This window comes from Lissotriton helveticus, chromosome 6 (assembly GCF_964261635.1).
Source record: "Lissotriton helveticus chromosome 6, aLisHel1.1, whole genome shotgun sequence".
Classification (NCBI taxonomy): domain Eukaryota; kingdom Metazoa; phylum Chordata; class Amphibia; order Caudata; family Salamandridae; genus Lissotriton; species Lissotriton helveticus.
In genome coordinates, this window is record NC_136067.1 from 1,875,741,473 (window position 1) to 1,875,767,745 (window position 26,273).

At 48.5% G+C, this 26,273-nt stretch overlaps 2 protein-coding genes across 3 annotated transcripts in view; both read right to left on the reverse strand.

Annotated features, from left to right (window-relative positions):
* EPRS1 (glutamyl-prolyl-tRNA synthetase 1) overlaps nt 1-26,273 on the reverse strand; it is a 961,840-nt gene that overhangs the window by 685,470 nt on the left and 250,097 nt on the right. The gene's annotated exons all lie outside the window — the stretch shown is intronic.
* The window catches only part of BPNT1 (3'(2'), 5'-bisphosphate nucleotidase 1), a 242,697-nt gene that overhangs the window by 214,671 nt on the left and 1,753 nt on the right, over nt 1-26,273 (reverse strand). The window contains exon 1 of one of the 2 annotated variants that reach the window (XM_078649803.1): nt 9,368-9,503. The exons of the other annotated variant lie outside the window; for it this stretch is intronic. The gene's annotated coding sequence lies outside the window, so the exon portion shown is untranslated. Of the gene's footprint in view, nt 1-9,367; nt 9,504-26,273 lie in introns of those variants that run through there. 2 annotated transcript variants of the gene reach the window in all.

Consider the following 26,273-nt stretch of genomic DNA (forward strand, 5'->3'; position numbering starts at 1 on the left):
TGGATGTGGTGGACATGGTGGATGTGATGGTGGTGGTGGATGTGGTGGTGGTGGACGTGGTGGTGGTGGAGGACGTGTAGTGGTGGACGGGGTGGTGGACATGGTGGTAGTGGATGTGGTGGACGTGGTGGAGAACATGGTGGTGGTGGACGTAGTGGTGGTGGACATGGTGGTGGTGGACGTGGTGGTGGTGGACATGGTGGTGGTGGACATGGTGGTGGTTGTGGACATGGTGGTGGTTGTGGACATGGTGGTGGTTGTGGACATGGTGGTGGTTGTGGACATGGTGGTGGTTGTGGACATGGTGGTGGACGTGGTGGATGTTGTGGTGGTGGACGTGGTGGATGTTGTGGTGGTGGACTTGGTGGTGGTGGACTTGGTGGTGGTGGACTTGGTGGTGGTGGACTTGGTGGTGGTGGACTTGGTGGTGGTGGCCTCGTGGTGGACATGGTGGTGGTGGATGTGGTGGACATGGTGGTGGATGTGGTGGACATGGTGGATGTGATGGTGGTGGTGGACGTGGTGGTGGTGTAGGACGTGTAGTGGTGGACGGGGTGGTGGACATGGTGGTAGTGGATGTGGTGGTGGTGGACGTGGTGGAGAACATGGTGGTGGTGGACGTAGTGGTGGTGGACGTGGTGGTGGTGGACGTGGTGGTGGTGGACGTGGTGGTGGTGGACATGGTGGTGGTTGTGGACATGGTGGTGGTTGTGGACACGGTGGTGGTTGTGGACACGGTGGTGGTTGTGGACACGGTGGTGGTGGTCGACGTGGTGGTGGACGTGGTGGTGGACGTGCGGGACGCAGTGGTGGTGGACGTGGTGGTGTTGGACGTGGTGGTGGTGGACGTGGTGGATGTTGTGGTGGAGAACATAGTGGTGGTGGACATGGTGGTGGTGGACGTGGTGGTGGTGGACGTGGTGGTGGTGGTGGACATGGTGGTGGTTGTGGACACGGTGGCGGTTGTGGACACGGTGGTGGTTGTGGACACGGTGGTGGTTGTGGACACGGTGGTGGTTGTGGACACGGTGGTGGTGGACGTGGTGGTGGGTGTGGTGGTGGACGTGGTGGTGGACGTGGTGGTGTTGGACGTGGTGGATGTTGTGGTGGTGGTGGTGGTGGTGATGGACGTGGTAGTGGCCTCGTGGTGGACATGGTGGTGGTGGGTGTGGTGGACATGGTGGTGGTGGACGTGGTGGTAGATGTGGTGGACATGGTGGATGTGGTGGTGGACACGGTGGTGGTGGACGTGGTAGTGGTTGACGTGGTGGTGGTGGACGTGGTGGTGGTGGACTTGGTGGTGGTGGACTTGGTGGTGGTGGACTTGGTGGTGGTGGACTTGGTGGTGGCCTCGTGGTGGACATGGTGGTGGTGGATGTGGTGGACATGGTGGATGTGGTGGTGGATGTGGTGGTGGTGGACGTGGTGGTGGTGGACGCGGTGGTGGACATGGTGGTAGTGGATGTGGTGGTGGTGGACGTGGTGGAGAACATGGTGGTGGTGGACGTAGTGGTGGTGGACATGGTGGTGGTGGACGTGGTGGACATGGTGGTGGTTGTGGACATGGTGGTGGTTGTGGACATGGTGGTGGACGTGGTGGTGGTGGACGTGGTGGATGTTGTGGTGGTGGACGTGGTGGTGGTGACTTGGTGGTGGTGGACTTGGTGGTGGTGGACTTGGTGGTGGTGGACTTGGTGGTGGTGGACTTGGTGGTGGTGGACTTGGTGGTGGCCTCGTGGTGCACATGGTGGTGGTGGATGTGGTGGACATGGTGGTGGATGTGGTGGACATGGTGGATGTGATGGTGGTGGTGGTGGATGTAGTGGTGGTGGAGGTGGACGTGGTGGAGGACGTGGTAGTGGTGGACGCGGTGGTGGACATTGTGGTAGTGGATGTGGTGGTGGTGGACGTGGTGGAGAACATGGTGGTGGTGGACGTAGTGGTGGAGAACATGGTGGTGGTGGACGTAGTGGTGGTGGACGTGGTGGTGGTGGACGTGGTGGTGGTGGACGTGGTGGTGGTGGACGTGGTGGTGGTGGACGTGGTGGTGGTGGACGTGGTGGTGGTGGACGTGGTGGTGGTGGACGTGGTGGTGGTTGTGGACACGGTGGTGGTGGACGCGGTGGGTGTGGTGGTGGCCGTGGTGGTGGACGTGGTGGTGGACGCAGTGGTGGTGGACGTGGTGGTGTTGGACGTGGTGGTGGTGGACGTGGTGGATGTTGTGGTGGAGAACATGGTGGTGGTGGACGTGGTGGTGGTGGACGTGGTGGTGGATGATGTGGTGGTGGAGGATGTGGTGGTGGAGGATGTGGTGGTGGAGGATGTGGTGGTGGAGGATGTGGTGGGGGACGTGGTGGTGGGGGACGTGGTGGTGGGGGACGTGGAGGTGGTGGACGTGGTGGTGGACGCGGTGGTGGTGGACGCGGTGGTGGTGGATGTAGTGGTGGATGTAGTGGTGGATGTAGTGGTGGATGTGGTGGTGAATGTGGTGGTGAATGTGGTGGTGGACTTGGAGGTGGATGTGGTAGTGGATGTGGTGGAGGTAGACGTGGTGGACGTGGTAGTGGCCTCATGGTGGACGTAGTGGTGGCCATGGTGGTGGTGGTGGCCCAGGTGGTGGTGGATGTGGGTGTGGTGGTGGACGTGGTGCGCATGGTGTTGGTAGACGTAATGGTGGTGGCCGTAGTGTTGGTGGACGTGGATGTGGTAGTGGACGTGGTAGTGGTGGAGGACGTGGTAGTGGTGGAGGACGTTGTAGTGGTGGACTTGGTGGTGGTGGACTTGGTGGTGGTGGACGTGGTGGTGGTGGACGTGGTAATGGCCTCGTGGTGGACATGGTGGGGGTGGATGTGGTGGACATGGTGGTGGTGGATGTGGTGGACGTGGTGGTGGTGGACGTGGTGGACGTGGTGGTGGTGGACGTGGTGGTGGTGGACGTGGTGGTGGTGGTGGACGTGGTGATGGTGGACGTGGTGATGGTGGACGTGGTGATGATGGTGGATAAGGTGATGGTGGTGGATGATGTGGTGGTGGATGTTGTGGTGGTGGGTGTGGTGGTGGTTGACGTGGTGGTGGTGGACATGGTGGTGGACGTAGTGGTGGTGGTTGTGGTGGTGGTGGATGTGGTGGTGGACGTGGTGGTGGTTGACGTGGTGGTGGTGGACGTGGTGGTTGACGTGGTGGTGGTGGACGTGGTGGATGAGGTGGTGGTGGACGTGGTGGTGGTGGGTTTGGTGGTGGTGGACGTGGTGGTGCTGGACATGCTGGTGGTGGATGTGGTGGACATGATGATGGTGTACGTGGTGGTGGTGGAGGTGGGTGTCGTGGTGGATGTGGTGGTGGATGTGGTTGACGTGGTGGACGTGGTGGTGGTGGTGGAGGTTGTGGTGGTGGTGGAGGTTGTGGTGGTGGTGGAGGTTGTGGTGGTGGTGGAGGTTGTGGATGTGGTGGACGTGGTGGTGGTGTACGAGGTGGTGGTGGACATGGTGGTGGTGGTCGTGGTGGTGGTCATGGCAGTGGTGAATGTGGTGGGATGGACGTGGTGGTGGTGGACATGGTGGACACGGTGGACGTGGTGGTGGGTGTGGTGGTGGACGTGGTGCGAATGGTGTTGGTGGACGTAATGGTGGTGGCCGTAGTGTTGGTGGACGTGGATGTGGTGGTGGTAGTGGACGTGGTGGTGGACGTTGTAGTGGTGGACGTGGTGGATGTGGTGGTGGTGGACTTGGTGGTGGTGGACGTGGTAATGGCCTCGTGGTGGACATGGTGGTGGTGGATGTGGTGGACATGGTGGTGGTAGATGTGGTGGACATGGTGGATGTGGTGGACACGGTGGATGTGGTGGACACGGTGGTGGTGGACGTGGTAGTGGAGGACGCGGTGGTGGGCGTGGTGGTGGACGTAGTGGTGGTGGAGGATGTGGTGGGGACGTGGTGGTGGTGAATGTGGTGGACGTGGAGGTGGTGGACGTGGTGGTGGACGCCGTGGTGGTGGACGCGGTGGTGGATGTAGTGGTGGATGTAGTGGTGGATGTAGTGGTGAATGTAGTGGTGAATGTAGTGGTGAATGTAGTGGTGAATGTAGTGGTGGACTTGGTGGTGGACGTGGTGGTGGATGTGGTGGAGGTAGATGTGGTGGACGTGGTAGTGGCCTCATGGTGGACGTAGTGGTGGCCATGTTGGTGGTGGTGGACATGGTGGTGGTGGACTTGGTGGTGGATGTGGGTGTGGTGGTGGACGTCGTGCGCATGGTGTTGGTGGACGTAGTGTTGGACGTGGATGTGGTGGTGGACGTGGTAGTGGTGGACATGGTAGTGGTGGACATGGTAGTGGTGGACATGGTAGTGGTGGAAGTGGTGGTGGTGGATGAGGTGGTGGTGGTGGGTATGGTGGTGGTGGACGTGGTGGTGCTGGACATGGTGGTGGTGTACGTAGTGGTGGTGGACATGGTGGTGGTGGATGTGGTGGACATGGTGGTGTACGTGGTGGTGGTGGATGTGGTGGACATGGTGGTGGTATACGTGGTAGTGGTGGAGGATGTGGTGGTGGACATAGTGGTGGTGGACATAGTGGTGGAGGACGTAGTGGTGGTGGAGGTTGTGGATGTGATGAACGTGGTGGTGGATGTGGTGGACGTGGTGGTGGTGGACGAGGTGGATGTGGTGGTGGACATGGTGGTGGTGGTCATGGCGGTGGTGGATGTGGTGGTGGTGGATGTGGTGGACATGGTGGTGGTGGTGGACGTGGTAGTGGTGGACGTGGTAGTGGTAGACGTGGTGGTGGTGGTGGACATGGTGGAGGTGGGTGTGGTGGTGGTGGACGTGGAGGTGCTGGACATGTTGGTGGACGTAGTGTTGGTGGACATGGTGGTGGTGGATATGGTGGTGAATGTGGTCTACATGGTGGTGGTGGACGTGGAGGGGGGTGTAGTGGACGTGGTGGTGGACGTGGTGGTGGGCATGGTAGTGGACGTGGTGGTGGAGGAAGTGGTGGTGGTGGATGTGGTGGACGTGGTGGACGTGGTAGTGGTGGACGTGGTAGTGGACATGGTGGTGGACGTGGTAGTGGTGGAGGTGGTAATGGTGGACGTGGTGGTGGACGTGGTGATGGTGGTGGATGATGTGGTGGTGGTAGTGGTGGTGGTGGACGTGGTGGTGGTGGACGTGGTGGTGGTGGAACGTGGTGGTGGTGGAACGTGGTGGTGGTGGTGGAGGATACCACGCAGTAATGAAAATATTCAGTTGTTTGTGTAGACCATTTTTAAATGCTTGTTAACGTTTGCTGATATTAGAACTAAGACAGGCAAACAAATTAATATGCTCAAGATCACACAGTGTGCCCAGCAAGACATGCTGACATTAGAACTCTTATCTTTGCCGTCTATAGTTGTAATTTTGCTACTAGACGGCTTATTTTAAGAGGCTTAGGTGCACAGGAAATATAATTCACCTCAACTTGTAAAACGATAGTGATTTTTTTTCCCAGAACAAGAAGGTGCCTATCACACGTCCATATTGTTTCACAGCACTGCGATACACCAGAAGTAACTAACCAATATTAAGGCAGAGGAATAAAGGAAAAGTTGGTCTGCAGAAGTCGTCGGACTGTTTGAGAGGAAAAGTGAACAAGAGCTGGGGAGGGGGTGTCAAATGGTGAGCACTTTCGCGGACGCGTTGATGTTCTCAGTGGCTGAGCGGCTCACGGAGAACATCAAAGTAGCCACAAAATTGCCCCAAGCTGCAGGCGGACAGATGGTGTGCGCGCGCCCGGCGCACATGAATTGTGTCCAATCCGCACTTTGGCAGCATTTTTGGAAGCCCTTTCTATACTCTCGCTGAACATAGCATACGCGTTAGTTCAGCGAGACCTAAAAAGGCAGGCAAGAAACCTAGGAGGCTCAAATAGCTTACTCCTTATCCCATTCCAACCAAAAGTCTACAAACAAAAAAACTCAGGTAGCTCCTTCTCGAGCAATGCCCCTAAAATCTCGAATTTTATTCCAGTTCATATAAGGACAAACCGTCCTTCTTGAACTTCAAAAGACATCTAAAGGATCTGCTCATCAACAGACATCTTAACTAGCAAGATGGCAAGACATGACCTCAGCCTCTAAGTTTCCCTGGATACCTCTCCTGCAATCCCTTCTCCCCCTTGCTCAATCTTTGTCTTAACTTGATTTTATCCCTGTGTGATTTTATTCCTATTTGAAAATGGACGGATAAACAAAAAAACACTACAAATACTTCGCGGTGCCACTAGGTGGCGCTATATGAATAAATCAGGATTACATTTAAAAGGCACTGCATCTGCGTAAGTTATTTAATGCATTTTTAGCAGAGCTTCAAGGAAAATTATTGTGTACAATACTTTAGTACACAGACATTTTATACAACATTCAACATTTTATACTGCAATGTACAAGTAGTGGTTGAAAACAATACTTCCAATGTAACATAAATATAGCAATACTACACTTCCAAAATCAAACCCGTTTAGTTCAAAGTTCTGCAAAAAATCATATTTACATTTTTACACAGACGTTTATGGTTTGCTGCGCAAACGCAAAATCACTAGTACATCCCCAGGGAAGTCACCAGAAAATCAAATGCGGTGAATGAGGAGAACTGAGTGAAAGCAAGGCATCTGTGGTGGGCACTGGAAGTCAAGCGCGCACTGCAGGCGACAGCCTGATTTGGCGTGTGTTCAACCCTCAATGCGGAGGACACCTTCAAATTGTGGGTAACTGGGCAGATCTGCTGGGCCCTCGATAATCTGGTAGAGGGAGCCTGAAGAACTTTATTAATCTTAAAAAAGTGATGGAAATCCCCCCATCCTGCAATGGGGGCTCCTGGAAGGCTGAGCGACATATGTATTCCCTCCCTCAAGATTATCTTGAACCAGGTGTGTTTTCTTAGTTACCATGTTATTTAATGTGTAAGAAACAAATGGTAGCTGTAGTTACTCTCGCAAATTCCCTGTTCAAAGTTTTGCTCAACTGTACTACCCACAGTCTTCCTGTATAGTCTATAGCCAGACGGTGAGGCAGACTTTCCCATCTAGGAACACTATTGGTTAGCAATTCTTACTCCCAACTCCTCTGGAGGAACTTTTATCCTACATATCGGTCCCAAAACACAAACTCAGGACACATCCAACTCCATGACAATTTGCTTCGGAGTGATTGGCAAGCAGAGGTATCCTGTCATTTGTCAAGTCATGGAAAAGTGCCAGCCAATTGCCACACTAGAAAGGTGACAGCAGAGAGTTCTTAAAGTGTGTGCAAGTTAGAATAATCAGTGGAAAGAGAGTGTGATCAGCTATCCTAGCTCCAAAGTCAGCTAAAGCTATATGTAAGAAGATTTAAGGAAGCTGAAAGGACATGTTTTATAATGTGTTTTGAGGTTATAATGGTATGAAAAGGTAGGTAATGAACTAATTACAACACTGGTACTTGGAAACCTGCATTCAGAATTGGAAAATAAAAAGGCACACCAGAAAGCAAAGTCGTGTGGACCAAAATGAAAAACAAGACAGGCAAGCAATCTCACACCTCACATGGAACAACTTCAGATATCGAAATTTCAATCCACAGAAGTGTTGTCATGGAGAAGGAACCATCCAAATGTCAGAGTTGAGCCATTCTTATGACGAAACCATGTCCTTACCCCAGTTCTAGAAAATCATCTCGAGTGTGTCCTGGTCATGTGGGCCGACAAGGATACATACAGTCCTAAATTGCTTCACTGTCATCCAACAACTAACACATTGTCCTGTACTGAGCAGCATCATGGAAAGGTAGTAAAGGACATTACGCAAAATGGCTCACTTTAAGGTCAGTCAGCAACTGCATTTGTCCTAATACCCTAAATAGAAATAAGTGTCAGAAAACAAATTGAGCCGCGGTGGGTACTGGAATAACTTTGTGTAGACTTTATCAACCTTAGAAGTAAAAACTCAGCTAAAAACAGCAAGGGGGTCAAACTTGTACCCTGTAGTGTACATACAGCAAGTGCAAACCCACTGAGCATTTCACTAGGACTGTAGCTAGAAACATGGAGATAGCACTAAGATCTCTGCAACAAACTCATTAACCCACTGAGCAATCTATACTATGATACAATTAACTGCAGATTACATCGAGTGCTCTACAGCAGGCAATATATTAAAACTTGTCACTGGTAAGTTACACAGATCTAGGTTGCAAGTATATTACCCACATATAGTACTATAACAGTATTATAACCTTAGCCTTACAAGACACAGATAGTTCTCTTCTTTAGATGCCTAAACATCCTGTGCACACTTAAATTGTGATCTATGTGTGGCCAATAAAAGATTCCAGAATCGCTTTACTATTATTATTCTTCGTCAATTAGTCTAGAGGCAAAGTGTATGGATTTCCGTAGTAGATTTTAGATTTGTCTTGTCTGGCAAGTCTTATATTTTACATAACAGCGCAGAACATATACAGCATGGAGCAGTGCCATTCACTGTGAGTGAGATCATTTTTTTGTGATCACATGTGCAAAGTTGACTGAAAAGGAGTGCTGTTCATTGCTAGGGCTGGTTTGCGCCACTCCTTCATTTCATATGTTTGGCAGATAGCCTTTGACAACTGACCGTTTACAGAAAAAAATTGACAAAACCAGACTTCTTGGACTTTCCAAAGCTTATTGCAAAGTGCAGCCTTGACTCAGTGAGCCATAAAGGTATGCATTGCCAGGCACGGGCTCAAATAATTGGGAAAAAACTAAGAAGAGATCACCAGGTCTGAAGTATCGAGAGTTGCGGCTTTCGGAAGCACGCTGGCTTTAAGTGCTAGGCAGTTTATGGCCACGGCATTTGTTTGTTTCAACTTTACTCTGCTTCGTCATGGAAGTCTTTCTCCTGCTTCGGAGGGCATGGGACAAAGATGGAAGTGATTTAAGGTTGGAAACAAAATTAAAAGTATAATGTTTAAATATCAAAACTGAGAGCAGCACAACGATAATACAAGAATTACCAAGGATGAAATGTTCAACAACTGCATGCAATTCCTGCACAACGTACAAAAAGAACACCCTGGCACAAAACACAGCCTGAGCTGCCAGATTTGTAGCCCGGTGTTAACATGGTGCTAATTTTACGTAAAACTCGCGTACTTTTACTCAAATCACTTCTCCTAATTAATAAGAATAAGAAGACACGCATGAACCTTTTTATAAAAGTATAACTTACTTTTTGGAACCTAAGCAGCGATGGTAATCGCACGTTTTAAAAACCCTAATCGGTGTTTATAGACGCTGGACTCTCTTGGTTGTATCTCACATATACATGAAGGCATGGCAAGCGGAACAGTGTATAGATAGCATAGCAGAGATGCCGCCTACCTGTCTGAGATTGTGCCGCAAGCTGCTGCTTTCAGTGACAGGGAGTAGTGAAGGAAGAGCTCATAGGAGGTCGCTGTGCACTATTACCTAGAGGAGGCCGATTGGGCAATGGGAGAGCAAAGCCCCGCCTTTCTACTAGGAAATCCAGCAGCCATCTTTGAATTTCGAGATATCTCGACGAGAGCCTTTGCGAGCTACATCCGCAATACCACATTATTCAAAAGCATGATAAAAACTGTGTATTATTTTTTGAAATTACAGAACTTATGAATCGTTTCCAATTACATACTTTTTTTCTTCCTTCGCAATGCCATTGATAAGCACCTGCAGAATGTGCTGCACTTGATTAAGTAAGAAGAACGTCAGGCGCTCTACCTAACACTAACCTCTAGGTCGAGGATGAGTCATGATTCAGGAAGGAGAATCCAGCCAACTGTTGTCTTTTTTCGAGTCTCTCACTTTAGCTACTGCTGGCACTGTTCTGGTACACATGTTTTTAACAGGCAACGTTTATCCAAGTAGTGTTAAAGTTGTCCCATTACAGTGGCAGGCTCACATCTGCATTTCAAAGGCTCTCTCTGCCCTCTCAGCCAATGAGCTGTTTAACCCTCGATTGCCCACAAGAACAAGCACTGGCGTTGCCAATAGGTCTCGCAGGAGGAAAGTTGGAGCTATTGGTTTTGTAAATGACAAAGCCCTTTATGTTTTTAAAATGAAAACAAAAAAAAAGGCATTGTTATTTGCAATTGTAATAGCTCCAACTTTCCTACTGCGAGACCTATTGGCAAGTGATTCTTTCTCAGGACAACTTTTCTGTGCCTAGAGGAACAAGTCATGGTTGGAAAAGATGCAAGAGTTTATTACACAACCACTTGCAAGGACAATAGGCCTGGCATTGGCTGTCGCCCTTTTGGCTTTGGGTTTGAGGTCGAATTATGTGGTGAAGTTGGATTGTGTGGTGTAGAACTGTGACATTGAATGATACTTATGCTGAACAGCTTAACATTGAAGTACCTCAGATGCAGTACTCTGGTAACAGTGAGGGAGCATTAACCAGGGGCTATGGAGCACTGCGAGATTAACATCCAGCGGCAGAGCCACAGGGGCAACTTAAACTAAGCGAAGTGCCATAGAACAACCTAAAATAACGTAGCAGCCCTTGTATGGCCAAGAATCTTAAGGGAGTCTGGGAAAGGCCACCTGGGGACACCCAGTAAAGAGGCACACCAGGGGCAGCTTGGGTTTGCCTTTCATTCATGCCTTAAGTCTATATGCTCAGAGGCTCCTAGCCCATTGGCAAACAAAGGGAGTACAGAAGCCAATCCTTTTTTTAATCTAACTAACCTTTCAGAATCGTGCCCAGAAGTGTTGAGGTTTCAGATGTTAGGTTGGAAATCAGATGTGCTTGTTTTGCATGCTGAGCTAGCTCTGGTTTTCGGCTGCATTTTTTTTTTTTACCTGAACGTTTCTGCAGCAAGCCAGCTGCTGTTGCAGTGCCAGTGTATAATTCCCCATGAAACTCACTCAGGTCATGCAACTTTACAGTCTATGGATGTAAAAGAATTTTTGTAAAAGCTGCTCAGTTTTATTTTCTGAAAATGTAAGCGCGGTCAGTACCGACAACTAAATGCGCTTGCATGATTCAAAGTATTTAAAAAGTAATGGGTCGGAATGGACTAAAATAAGTAAAAGGTCTCCTGCAGTCTTTGATTAAAGCTCAGGTTTAGAGAGTGGGATCCACTTGGTCACTGTACACCGAGTTGGTGCGGCGTCAGCACGACTGTACAAATATTAGGTGGGTAACAGCAGAGAAACCCCATGACGCTGCACGTGTTTTTAATAAGAAACCCAAAACAAATGAGCTATGCAACATGTATTGTAATGCCTGGATGTGGCACTATAAACATTACCACTAGGCAATATTGAACCTACAGCTGCCTCTGCCAAAGCCAGTGGGGTTAGGGCGGTGTCAACCGTGTCACTAAAACCAAACCTTGTATGTCTGCCTGCCGACTGACCCATTTGCTGGCCTGCGTGTAATCCAGTTGGAGGAAGTCCTCACACAAATCGGGAACGCCAGAAAATGAAATGGAAATGTGCTATAATTATGCAGCAGCTGTTCGGTTGTTGCAGTATTTTCTGTTTTATTGAAACTTCTCCCGAGATATTTGAACCCTGCGTTTTGGAACGCTAATTTAGTAAAAGGGAATATTGCATCTCGCTAATTTTGCTTGTAACAAAGTTGTGTATTTAAAAATATGTTTCCTTATTGCAAAATAACTCTTTCGCCGTAGGTTCCATAGCTGGTGTTGAACAGTATTTACAAAGTTTTGCCAACATTTTGAACGGCTTCGGGAATAGATTTGCTCAAGTGATTAGGTGAATTGCTGACTATGGAACAAAGGGGGTTGTGTTCTAGTCCCGGCGCTTTCACTTGGACAGTGTGTGATCCTGGGCATTGCACGTCACGGTTTTACATTTTATCACGTATACTTACCAACGTTGGTACAAGATTTTTCAAACACCACCACAGGCATGACTGACTCACTTGCAGCCGCGCCTGTAATGTAGTCGGAGGAAATGTCACGCTGGATCGGGGAACACCAGAAAATGAAGTGGAAGTGTGTGCTAATCATGAAGCAGCTGTTCGGTGACAAGTGGTGGTTGCAGTCAGGCACACGACTTTAAAAATAATTAAAAAATCGACGCCCAGCGTGAATTGCAACGGCCTCCTAATACGTCACAGGACAAGTCACCCAGTTTAAACAAGAAATAAATAAAGTGACACAGGACACAGAAAAAGAGATTGAATCCTGAAACAAAAGGCAGAATTAGGCAACATTAGATGGAGGAAGTGTTTGATATCCTAGAGCAGGGGAGATACAGGCTGTCGCGTGAGATGTTAGGGAAACTGAAAGTATGGCCGGCCACCGGCCAGCCATGAATAATTAGGGGAGGAGAAGCCGCACAGCACACGCTGGGAGAAGCCCTTTGATGTGCTGTGCGGCCGTGAAAAAATGCAATTAGGAGGGAGGGAGGGAGGCTGATGCTCGTGCTTGTTTGGTCACGTGATTCACGTGAACTTAAAGAAAACTGCACGAACGAAGCCCTTGGTTTCACGAGCATTTTGAGCACTTGAATTCTCGCCATTTTCCAATGGAAAAGGCGAGACCTAAAAACAGGCAGAAAGTAATTAACAGACTGTTATCCATAACATACCATCGAAGTTTGATCATAGCAAGATGGCCACCTCGATACTCATATTAAAACCACATCAGTGGTTACTAAATAATCCAGTCCAGGTTTTGCCTTTGCATTTCGGTAGTGTAGTCTTGATTTAATAAATGGATACCAAAACCCGTGCTGCTGTCCAAGTGTAAAGCTCAGCACCTGGCTGGCTGGCTGGCTGCCTGCCTGCCGCTTAAGTTTCCAGTTCCATGTAGTAGCAGTTCATCCAGTCGATGTTTTTTTTACATTGCATACTGGGGTTTGAAGTTTAATTTGTCCCTTTGTTAGATCTGACACAAGTGCAGCTGACCAACAGTGTGATCTTTGAGAGTCCTGTTGTCTTTAGGGTATTTTGTCTTTTGGTTCAAGAACTTACATTTATCATTGCCCCTATATGGACCAAAATCATCAACTCCTCTCTTTCCACTGGCTGTGTCCCCACCTCCCTTCAGCTTGGTCAAATCTCACCCATTCTCAAAAACACCACTGCTGACCCCAATGACCTTAACAACCTTCTCCCTATCTCTAACCTTCCATTCCTCTCTAAAGCCCTCGAAAAATGTGTCCTATTGCAATTAGAGAAACATATCGCCTCCTTCAACCTCCTTGATGTTTTTCAATCCGGCTTTAGAAAGGGATGCAGTACAGAAACTGCTATGCTTAATATCACTGACGACATTCATCGCTCCCTAGACAAAGGGGAATCCTCATTACTAATCCTCCTCGACCTCTCAGCTGCATTTGATACCATCCACCACCCCACCCTTCTAAACACTCTCAAAGACCAGTTCGGATTAGATGGCAATGTATTCAAATGGTTTTCCTCATTCCTTCCATACAGATCACAGCAAATCAAGCTCAGCCACTTTCTCTCTAAACCTCAACCTGTCTCACTCAGTGTCCCTCAAGGATCCATCCTCTCCCCAACCCTGTTCAATCTGTTCATGGAACCTCTCACCCTCATCCTCAAACAAGCTAATATCAATTACCACCTCTATGCCGATGACACCCAATTATATTACAAGATCAAATCCCACAAAGACATTCTCCACCTCAATGAGACCTTGACCAGAATTCAAACCTGGTTCCATCGGAACCATCTCAAACTGAACCCAAATAAAACTGAAATCATCCTTTTCTCCCCCAAAAACAACTCCCTTCCCATTCAACTCTGGATAAAGGACATCAATGCCCACTCTCCACCTCTAATTCTGTCAAATCCATAGGCATCAGTATCCACCAGAATCTAAATCTCATCCCCCACGTTAAAAATGCATCCAAAAGTGCGCTTTTTACCCTTCTCCACCTCAAGAAACTTAAACCATTTATTCCAGCAAACGATTTCAAACTTGTTGTCCAATCGCTTGTCCTTTCCAGGATTGACTATGGCAACGCCACTTTGGCTGGCACCCCTAAAATCCATCTTGCCCCTCTGATTGTAAAAAATGTGATCACATCTCCCCTGTCCTCAAAAATCTCAACTGGCTCCCAATAGAAGGAAGATCCACCTACAAGATTGCCTGCATCACTCACAAAGCTCTTCACCAAAACACCCCTTCTTACCTTACAACGAAACTACACAAAGCAGGTTGCTCCAGGTCCCTGAGGAGCACAAACTCCCTTGTCTTGATCCCACCCAGACTCAAATGTCAAAAGACCCAATCCTGTGCGTTCTCTGGTAACGCTCCTACAATTTGGAACTCTCTCCCTAAGGATCTTCGCTGCAACCCCTCTTACCCTCTCTTCAAAAAGGAACTCAAAGTACTCCTTCTCAACAAATACTGGGGTATCTAATGTTACTGACTCTGAACATGTCCACTCCTCTCTCTTCCCTTGTCCGTTCCTCTTCGCACCCCCTCTCAATCCATTCATTTTTATCACTCGCCCTCTCTTCACCCCCCTCTCTATCCTAACTTTTAATATTCACTTTCCACTTAATGTTATCTCTCTGTTTTTTGCCCCCTTAGAACTGTTGAATGCATTATCATACTGTAACTCTTTTTGGCTTAATTGTTAATTTTATCTCATTATGTTCACCATCCTTGTAAAGCGCTCTGATACTCTTGGGTCCAGTAGCGCTATATAAAACCTTTGAAATAAATAAATAAAATAAATAAATAAATAAATGGAACACCCACGCTACAGAGGAGGTCCCACTGTGCAGGGCTGTGAATTATATTAGCCACAGATAATTGGTAGCTGACTAGCTGTCACACCTAACCTGACTGTTAACACAGGAACCATTACCAAGCCTGGGTAATGGGACTACCCAGTGTTTTAAATGGAAATACAGAAGTGCAGGTATTCAATATTTAGAGTGCCTGTTTGCTTCTTGAAAGTGCCGGTACTCTCCCAGTAAATGTATTGTAGCAGTGCTGAGAAGTGCAGGTACTCCGTATCAATCAGCCCCTGCCCATTTAAAGCACTTGGACTACCCAATCCTGAGCAATTATAGCTGGAAGCATTTTAGTCAGGACACAAACACACACACCACCTCAGACTTTTAATTACGCCTAAGTAATCAGACCCATTTCAGTGATTTTGCATTACTCTTTATGATGCAAAATCACCAAAAATTAGGCAATTACGCCCATTTGTGTAAATATGAGCAATTTGGTACAAAAATGTATAACGCAGTGCCATTGGGACAAGGCAGGCCGTTGATCTATAGGGCACTTTTTTAATGAGAAGGGTCCCATGTCTTTTGAAGATTTTAAAGCTGATTTTGCTGTGCCTGAAATCGAGCGGTATCAGTACCAACAGATACGGCACTGGGTGATGCAACCCAAGTTACGTCAGGGAGCAGACAGAAGGCTTACCCCTTATGAAAGATGGTTATTATACAAGCAATCCACCAAAAGACTCATCACAGAACTCTTATCACATCTTACACCCCCCAGAACAAGAGATTAAGTCTGCAGGCCAGAAAAGGTGGGAAGCAGATCTGGGGCGGACATTGACCCATAAAGAATGGAATGACATCCATTATAGGGCCCGACACTCAGAGCACAACATCTCCAGCGTAGAGTCTGCTACCAAGATAACGACATACTGCTACCTCACCCCCCATAGGCTGTATAAGAGCGATCCTAGTCGTGTTAAATCGCAGTTTACAAACGTGAACATTACCAGTGCCATCTTGCCTAACAAGAGCCACTGTCCGCACGTAAAACGGCATCCATTTTAGGTGCCGCGGCCATCTCGCACTTTGCAAGTCACTCACGATTCACCCTGATCTCGCAACCATCCCCGGTGCCCTGATTCAGCATGACCAAATGCACTGAGGTCATGAAACCTTGTCCTCATGACAAGGCCCCGGAGCCACTTCCCGCCCTAAACACGTTTGTCCTTTCATCCTCCACACTCGGGCAGGCCCTTCTGATAACCCCCAACTGCACCTGGCCACTCGAACCTGTCCCAGGCTGTAAACCAAGCCTTGCGGATGGGCTTTATTGCCCCCACACAGCAGGACTTGTTGCACGAACAGAAATGCTTGATCTTGTCCCTTGCATAACCCTTAGATCTGACCGATCCCACTCAATTACAGATCCTGTCGGAATGTCCAGCTGCGAGATATCAATCACTAATCAGGATCTGGGTGGGGGACGACAAACTGTTGGGACTCTGTGAGAACCTGCTGGGAGCGGGAATTCCTAGGATGTTTGACCACCAATAAAGTTGCTGTAAAGTGTATAAAAAGTGGAACAGCGGAGAAGTTGGTAGAACACCTCCTGAAGACATCCCTTGTGTCAGATCTGACGTGTTCTCCTCTAGAGCAATAAACTTGTTCTTGCTTTCCAGTTTCCAGCCCCTGCCTCTTTATTTTGGTAACTATCGATAGAGGGAATTAGAGGCGTCTTGGGCCAAGCAGCCTGGGTATTCGTTAGCGATTGGCTGTTTTTCCACAATTGGCGTCCCAACACGGGGCCCATCAGCGACACGGGGTCCGATGGAGAGGTCCTAATGACGGAGTGAACGACTGCAACGATCGGGAAAGTGCACCTGCCTGAAAGAGACCCTCGTCTGGCAGCCGATCATCCGAACTTCATCGGTTCCGAACTGACCTCTCTCGAGTGACCTACGGTCCTGACTAGGATCCCACAGGAGTGCCGCAGCTAATTCCGGAGAAAAGAGGACGATCGGGCGCTGGAAGTGGAAGACGAAGAACTGTCCATGCGGTCCGGGTAAGGTAGTGAAAAAGACTGCTGTCGAACGATTGATTGTATTGGAATTGTTTGGATTGAATACTAGTATTGCGCTTTATTGGTTTGTTAGCTATTTTGGTACGTTGGTTCTTTTTGAGATATTCCCCGTTTGCAAACAACGAAGAAAAGGAATATTCTCTCTCTTTGCAGGCAGCGAAGGATAGGTAGTGTCCACAGTTGTCTGAGATCTTTATTTGTCCGATTATACTTCATCCTATCTTCTCCCCACTGATTGGTAATTGGTTCAGCCCGGACCGCTTATTAGAGGTCAGTCATCCGGCTCCACCGGAGTGCACCCCTAATAAGGACATGTATTTGAAGTATGGATTAGTCACTGTAGCTTTATAGCAAACTATTGCACAAGCACTCTAGGAAGGATCGAGAAAATAAGTGGCCATTGACGGGATCTTTTGATCCTGTTAAAATAGAAACGCTATAAATAGCCTTACGCAAAAAGAAAACCACGCCGACTATGCTTGACAGCTTCGGCTTATGGCGAAAAGAAACAACACAGCGAAAGAAAAGAGATGAAGCGAGAATAGAAAAAGAACTACGGAAATCAGCTCACCTAGCTGGCAAAAAGTTAGAAGAGGAAGTTAAAGAAAGAGAAGAAGCTAGGAAGGAGCAAGAGGCAGAAATCTCAGGCCAATACCCGGTTAGAGCTCCCTCAACTCTTTACCCTGAGCTCCCATCGAAACGAAGGGTAGACGACGATCTACTCCTAGGACCACCGATTATCCACATGCCGCATCCCTATGCCCCTACCCATCCTCTAGTGCAAAAACAAGAATCTCAGAATACCACTGAAGGTAGCGCCAAGGCCTCGGTATCCACGGCCTCTGCGCCGAACGAGCCTCTCGCGCCTAATACCTTGTCCGACAACACATCAGAAAGAATTGAAGTAAAAGGGCCGGTGAGGATCCCACGATTAAGTAAAGATGAGCGAGCAGGCATCGATAGGATAGTTAAGACCCTAGTAGACAGGAAAGAAACAGAGGAATACATAACAGATATATGTAACTCCTACGCCGACAACTGCAAACGACACTTTGTCGTGCGCTTTTGTTATTACACACTTACAGCGTATGAGGAAAAGTATAGGAGTAAAGGGCCCGACCGACTCGTGACTCTGTACAGAAAGGTAGATACAGGAGACAAGAGTGAATGCGTTGTAGCGGAACTTTTCTCCTATACTTTAGAAGTCTTCCGCCACTTCATGGAGCAAGGGCAAGTAGACAAAAGTGTAACATCTGCAATGACGGAACCCCCGATAGAGAGAATAGATAACATGATGCCCATTAAGGAAGCTGCCCCCTATTGGGTCCCCCCTAGAGGACAAGGAACTCACGATGACATAAATCACCAAGACGCTAAGGGAAGGGTGGTCTATAATTGGGTATATCAGCCCTGGGATAGACAGGACATTCTGACGTTCCGAAAATCCCTGCCAGACTTGCAAAAGAATTCTACCGCATTCTACACAGAGTTAGGTACAGCCCTAGGGTCAACAATTATGACGTTAGCCGACATCGATTTGTTCTTTGGACTATGTCTGCCAGCCGATGTGTGGAAACAGATCAGGAAAGTAGACCACACAGACCTGTTCGGTCATACCTGGGGACAACTCGATGTGCTAGATAAACAGCGAAACCCTGGACAGAAACCCTTGAAAGCCATTCTAGACCTCCCTGACAAAATAGTGCAGAAGGTAAAGACCCGGATTCCCGAGAAAAAGATAGATTGGTCTATTGTAACAGCTTGCCGCCAGAAACCTCAAGAAGATGTTTCAGAATTCTTCTCCCGGTTCGAGACAGTGTTCTCCGATTATAGTGGACAAGACATGTCCACTGCAACAGGACACCACTTGTTCGTACAGAACTATGTTAAGGGACTGTTGCCAGAAGTCTCACAGAAACTACAGACCAGTGAGAGCAGTTGGGCGGCCTCTAAACCAGCGGCCATCCTCCAGATAGCCCAATACTATGAACACCAGAAAAATGAAAACGAAAGAGCCAATGAAAAAAAAAAGAAAGATTTAAAAGAAAGAGTCATGATAGCGCAGCTACAGGGTGTAAATTTAGGTAGGGAACAGTACAAGGGAGGATATCAGCAAAATACCCCTAAAGCAACACCACCTAGAAATAACGTGCCTACCCCATAAAACGGACACCGAGACTTAGGGGAAGATCGGTGTGCATTTTGTAAAGGGTATGGACACTGGAAATCCCAATGCCCGATCCTGGCAGAAATAAATAAAGAAAAGGGAACGAGAGAATTTGTAAATGGGCCAAGAGGTAGAGGACGAGGAAGAGGGTACGCCAACGACATTAGTGAGGAGACGCCAGGTAGGACAAATGCTTTTGACCGCCCCCGACAGAACCAGTATCAGCAATCGGACTATGACAACACGTACGACTTTGCATAGGATAGCCAAGGGCAAGGGAGGGATCCAGTCGAGCTCTATGTTGATCAGCAAGGCCCTTATGTTACCGCAAAGGTCCTGGGCACAGAGTCGCCATTTTTGGTAGACACAGGAGCAACACGTAGTGCACTATCCAAATGACTGATTCCAAGGGCACCCTTGTCTGGCTCACATGTGACCTCAATAGGATTTGATGGTATGCCCTCCACTAACCCCTTGTCCAGGCCCATCCCTTTTAATCTAGAAAATAACATCATCAACACGACATTCCTTCTCTCTTCCAACACCCCAGACGCCATTATGGGTCTCGACTTACTGAAGCACTTCCGTGCAACTATTCGACGGAGTGCGAGTCATCTTATATGACAACCACCAACATCAGAGAGATAGTCCACTCCAATGCATGTATCCCATTTCTGAAACACACACATCCCTACTGGACGCTTTACCATCGCACTTGTGGGCTAGGGCTGACTCAGACGTAGGACAAATGATGATTGACCCAGTGCATGTAACGATACGACAGGACGCGACTCTGCCAAAGATACCGCAGTACAAAATCTCACCAGAGGGAGAGAGAGCACTCACAGACATCATTCACTCACTTGTAGAAGCAGGGGTGGTAGAAGTAGTGGTGAGCAACATTTGTAACAGTCCTATTCTGCTAATCATAAAGAAACAAGGAGATGGAGACGGAAAAGCCTACCGCTTTATCATTGACCTAAGGGAGGTAAACAAGATCGTAGTGCCCCAATATCCAGTCGTTTCCGACATTACCACCATCCTGACCCTCATCCCATCCACTGCCACCGTTTTCACTGTTATCGATCTCAAGAATGCGTTCTTTTCTATACCCATTCATGAGGACAGCCGCTATCTTTTTGGATTTACACTAAGATCCCGATAATTGAGATTTTGCACAGCACCACAGGGGTACACAGAAAGTCCAAGCATCTATAGTCAGGCACTCAAACGACAGCTGGATGCCATACAATTGCCAGATGGAGTAGCACTGATACAATACGTAGACGACATTTTGCTAGCAGCAGACACCACTCCAATAGCAGTCGTTGCCACCATTCAGTTACTACATTTCCTTGAGGAAAATTGTCATAAGGTCTACCGCAAGAAACTGCAATTCTGCCAACCACAAGTGACGTATTTAGGACACCTTTTGTCAAAGGAAGGGAGAATGCTCACACCAGACAGGATCCAGACCATTCTAGACACTACTGTCCCCAAAAACTAGAAACAAGTCCGCTCACTGATAGGCCTCACTTCATTCTGTCGACAATGGTTACCAAACTTCAGCCTCATTGTCAAACCCCTTCTCTCCCTCCTAGCCAAAGACACACCCTTTCCACTCCCTTGGACACCCGAATGCCTGTCAGCATTCAAGGAACTGCGAGATGCCCTTTGCTCAGCACCCGTTCTAGGAACACCGGACTACTCCAAACCATTTTCCCTCTACACACACGAAAGGGAGGGATGTGCATTATCTGTCTTGACACAATCAATTGGCCACAAGCAACGTATTTCTCTGCCACCCTCGACCCAGTAGCTAGAGCGCTGCCCACGTGCTTGCACGCCATAGCAGCTGCGGCAGTCTCCATACGACAGAGTGAAGGAATAGTACTCTTCAACCCCATCACAGTGCTAGTACCACATGCAGTCAACACATTGCTAAACCAGACTAAGACGCAACATTTGACGAGTGCCCGACTGACTGGATACGAACTGACTCCGTTAGCACCGCACATTACGCTGAAACGATGTTCCACCCTCAATCCAGCCACATTGCTGCCTCTTCCAGAAAACAACCCTACTACAATTTCGCTACACGACTGCGTAACCGTCACTGACGAGCAGACTAAAAGTAGAGTTGATCTCCGAGACACTGCCTTCCGAGAACCCGACGGGGAACTATGGTTAGACGGCTCCAGCCTCAAGCTCCCTGATGGCACTACCTCAGCAGCGTATGCCGTGACCACAGCTCAAACTGTCCTAGAAACTTCCCGCATTGCCCAAAGATCTGCCCAAGCAGCCGAGCTCATTGCCCTTACACAAGCATGCATTCTAGCGGCTGACAAGACAGTCAACATATACACCGATAGCCAGTACGCCTTTGGGGTAGTTCATCATTTCGGACTCCTTTGGAGGGAAAGAGGGTTCCTGACATCACACGGCACACACCCATCTTACACGGAGACCTAGTCTCCGCATTGACAGAAGCAGTCCTCCTCCCCAAGCAGCTAGCAGTAATTAAGTGTCAGGCTCATAAGTAGGTGACCGATCTCATTAGGCAAGGAAATGCACTAGCAGACATTACTGCCCGAACCACAGCACCAGACAGAACCACGACAAGCATGTATGTGACCAGCTCACAAGCAGAACACTGGACTGACGCTAGGGCGACTGTAAGGGACATACAGACGACAGGCACACAGAGCGAACTGACTGAATGGGCAGGGGTGGGACTGAAAGATGAGGAAGGCTGCTGGAGGACAAAAGACGGTGACAAATGGCTGTTACCAGACGCCTATCTGATCCCCATATTGACCATGGCACACTTACCCGCACACATAGGATCCGCCCCATGACCAAACTAATCATGAGGGTATGGCATAACGACAAGATTGCAGACTCAGCAAGACGTTTAGTACAGCAATGCATGGTGTGCTTGCAACACAACCCAGGGAAGGGGACAGCAGTACCACGGGGAGGGTTTGGGATCCCCGATCACCCCTTTGAAATCCTCCAAATGGATTATATACAATTAGAAAGGTGCCATGGTCTCAAATACGTCTTAGTCATTGTGTGCGCTTTCAGCAAATGGGTGGAAGCGTACCCCACTCGTGACAATACCGCCACAGCTACTGCTAAGGTGTTGCTAAAGGAAATCTTCCCTAGATACGGCCTTTGTCGAATTTTATGGAGCGACAATGGCCCCCATTTCGTAGCGGAAGTGATTCAAAACATTCTGAAGGGCTTAGGGGTGAAGCTAAAGTTCCACGCCGTCTTTCACCCCCAATCAGCGGGCCTGGTGGAACGACACAATGCCACACTAAAGTTAAAATTGGCAAAGATAGTCGCCACACCTGGGCTGAAATGGCCCGACGCACTCCCACTGGCATTGCTATCGATGCATTCCACCCCAACCAAGCACAGACTGACCCCAAACGAAGTAGTTTTTGGCAGGCCCATGAACATTTGGGCAGCACCAAAGCCAACCTCCATCCATGATGTCCCGGACATACTAATGTCCGATTACCTGTATAAACTGACAAACTAACTAACTGTTATTCACCAACAGGTGCTGCATGCCATTCCGGACGTGTCCAGGGGCCCAGGACATGATATCAGACCTGGGGAATTTGTCTGAATCCGAAACTTCCCGAGGTCGAAGAGCCTGGAACCCAGGTGGACGGGCCCCTGGCTAGTCCTCATCACCACCAAATTGGCTGCACGCCCACCACTGACGGAGGATTTCACCAACCCTGACAACCAGCAAGGAAGTGGACGTCCAAGAAGAGCTCCTGACCAAAGATCGACCAGCCTTGAACTGTTACCCACAGTCAGAGACTCTAGAACTGTCAGAGTATCCCGACCCTACCGTACCATCCAAGAAAGGGTACAACTTGAGGTCGACAAAAGGAGGGCGTCTCGACACACAGACCACTAACTAAGTCAACAGTCTCAGATCGGTAGCCAAGCACTACAAAGGCTACCAGGGGATACGCTAGATGAAGTATGTGGTCCTGTGAGTCATCGAGCCCCTTGAAAATGATGGAAGATCCCGGAGGACCGAAGAACCGCCGCGACGACGCCAAGACTGCCAAAATCCACACAGTAAAGACAATCGCACTCATAGCAGTATCTCTCACCAGCCTCTTGCTAATGGTCGCAATCTGGATCATCGAAGAGAGTGCTCCTGCTTATCGAACATTGATGCCTACTGTGCAACCCATCACTGGAAAAGAACACTATCTGGTATCACTGTCACCACGCCTCCGAGAACGACGCAGAGAGTTCTGGAATAACTCTTTCGTCCAACTGTTGCACCAGCACAATGTTGTTGCAAATGCTATGAACTGTTGGGTCTGTGGGCTGCTACCACACGCCACTGAACATTCCATTCCTTTCATCCCTTCACTTTTCTCTGTTCATGGGTCTTGCCTTGCTTGGTTAATGCTCCTACAAGAAAGCTACAAAGACAATGCCACATCCGGTGAGACAATAAAACAATTCTATAACGAGTTCTGGCTGAACAAAACTGGAAGAACGGCTGTTCCCTTTTGTCTTCTCACTTCAAATGCAACTTTCTCAATGAACATTCCTGCAAAAGAACGAGTGGAAATGCAAGTGTTCAATAATCCAGCCAGACCCACCTTCTCCTTTCTAAAGAAAAGAACAGCTGCAACCACAACTGTGGCCCTATCTCTGGTGAACGTCTCGGGTCTTGTCTGCATCGAAGGCCATGGGCCGAAAATCGTGGGCCACAGTACTTGTCGCATCACCAGGACTCTACACACTGCCGACCCCCCTTCATTTGTTGCATCACTCAATATGTACTTCATCTGCGGCACTAAAGCCTACACCTGGCACCCAAAAGGCTGGAGGGGCTCTTGCTACATTGCCTTTGTTCTGCCTCCGACCTACACTGCACCTGCTGGACATCACCGAGAAAAACGGTCCGGAGACACAGACCAAGCAGATTCTGCTGCATCCCAGTTTCTTGATGCAGTTAAAGGCATTGTTCCACTTTGGGGTCTGATGGCAAGCAGCCGGGCCATTCGACACCTGTCTCAAGCAGTAGAGATAGCTTTGAACGTAACAGCTGGCGTCCTCACCAACAACACTGCAGAGCTTCAAGCGGTACACCTGATGACTTTGCAAAATAGTCTTGTTTTAGACGTGGTACTAGCAGACCGTGGAGGAGCATGCCGCATCATTGGTGCCAGCTGTTGCACCTTTGTCCCTGACAGCTCGCCTTCGGTCTATAAGGCGATCGAACATCTGCACAGACTGGCATCAGAGATCCTTCAAGAACAAGAGACTTGGACACTTGGAAGCTGGTTTTGAAAATATTAAAAGAATGGGGGTGGAAAATATTGATGATCCTCTTCGTTCCGATTTTTGTAATATGTGGCTGCTGTTTGGGGATACACTGCATACCACCCTTGTGTTCTCTATGTTTGAACTCTTTGCGCCCTAAGACTGTAGATTCTCGCATAGAACGAATTAATGTAATACATGACACAGAGATACAGAACATTATGGGGATCGAAATTGATTAGCAAGATGTCTTGGGAATGTTCAAAGGGAGGACTGTTAAATCGCAGTTTACAAACGTGAACATTACTGGTGCCATTTTGCCTAACAAGAGCCACTGTCCGCGTGTAAAACGGCATCCATTTTAGGTGCCGCAGCCATCTCGCACTTTGCAAGTCACCCACGATTCACCCTGACCTTGCAACCATCCCCGGTGCCCTGATTCAGCATGACCAAATGCTCTGAGGTCATAAAACCTCACGTTTGTCCTTTCATCCTCCACACTCTGGCAGGCCCTTCTGATAAACCCCAACTGCACCTGGCCACTCGACCCTGTCCCAGGCTGTAAACCAAGCCTTGCGGATGTGCTTTATTGCCCCCACACTCAAGGACTTGTTGCACGAACAGAAATGCTTGATCTTGTCACTTGCATAACCCTTAGATCTGACCGATCCCACACATTTACAGATCCTGTCGGAATGTCCAGCTGCGAGATATCAATCACTAATCAGGATCTGGGTGGGGGACGACAAACTGTTGGGACTCTGTGAGAACCAGCTTGGGCCGGGAATTCCGAGGATGTTTAACCACCAATAAAGTTGCTGTAAAGTGCATAAAAAGTGGAACAGCAGAGAAGTTGGTAGAACACCTCCTGAAGACATCCCTTATGTCAGACGTGTTCTTCTCTAGAGCAATAAACTTGTTCTTGCTTTCCAGTTGCCAGCGCCTGCCTCTTTATTTTGGTAACTATCGATAGAGGGAATTAGAGGCGTCTTGCGCCAAGAAGCCTGGGTATTCGTTAGAGATTGGCTGTTTTTCCACAGTCGCTCCCCGTGCTGTTGGAGGGGTTGTGGAGCCGTATGCACCCTCCTGCACCTATTGTGGGAATGTTCAATAAGGCTTACTGGACATTGGTCCTGGATGAAATAGACCAACACTTCGATACTACTATCCTACGTTTTCCAGAATACACTATCGTAGGCGTCTCTGATAGACTTACATTTCCCCATTTCCCCTCAAATCACGTAAAGGGAAGCAGATGGGTATAGCTCTGGGGGAGGTGCTACAGAATATATTTTCAACATGGGGCTTGGATAAGGCACCTTCGGTAGAGGGGTGGCTGCACAGGTTGTGGTACGTGCTGGGTATGGAGTGTATCTCCTTCTCTCTCCAGCGCAGGAGAGCCTCCTTTGCAGAACTGTGGCGCCCTTTCATCGCCCTCCTATGCTCCGAATTTCGCATACTCACTTGTCCTGGGTACAAGCACCTATTGCGACTCATTGCACTATCGCCCTCCTATGCTCCGAATTTCGCATACTCACTTGTCCTGGGTACAAGCATCTATTGCGACTCATTGCACTATCGCAAGATTCCACCCAGCCTCTGGGCCGTTAACTAGCTTGCTATTGGCCTCAGATAATTCCTCGGTAGCTACAGGGGCAAGGGGAAGGAAGGAAAGAGGGTGGGGCCGGGACAAGGAGGAGGTTGGTTTGCTTTTTCTTTACTGTTCTGAATGCACTAAGTAGCGTTTTAACTGCCTATGGCCCACGAGCTGGGCATTATTGCTTGATGCATCTTGTTTTGTCCTTCTTGTCTTTCAAACCAATAAAAAGATTTAAACCTAAAAAGTATAACGCAGATGCAAAGGAATAAAAGAATTTAGCAAGCTGTTGCTGTTTTCTTGCATTTAGAGCTTTTTTCCTAGTGTAAAATGCATCATTGGGTCCATTTTGGACACAAGGGCTATGAAAACCGCTAAATGCTGGCTTACACTCCAGCG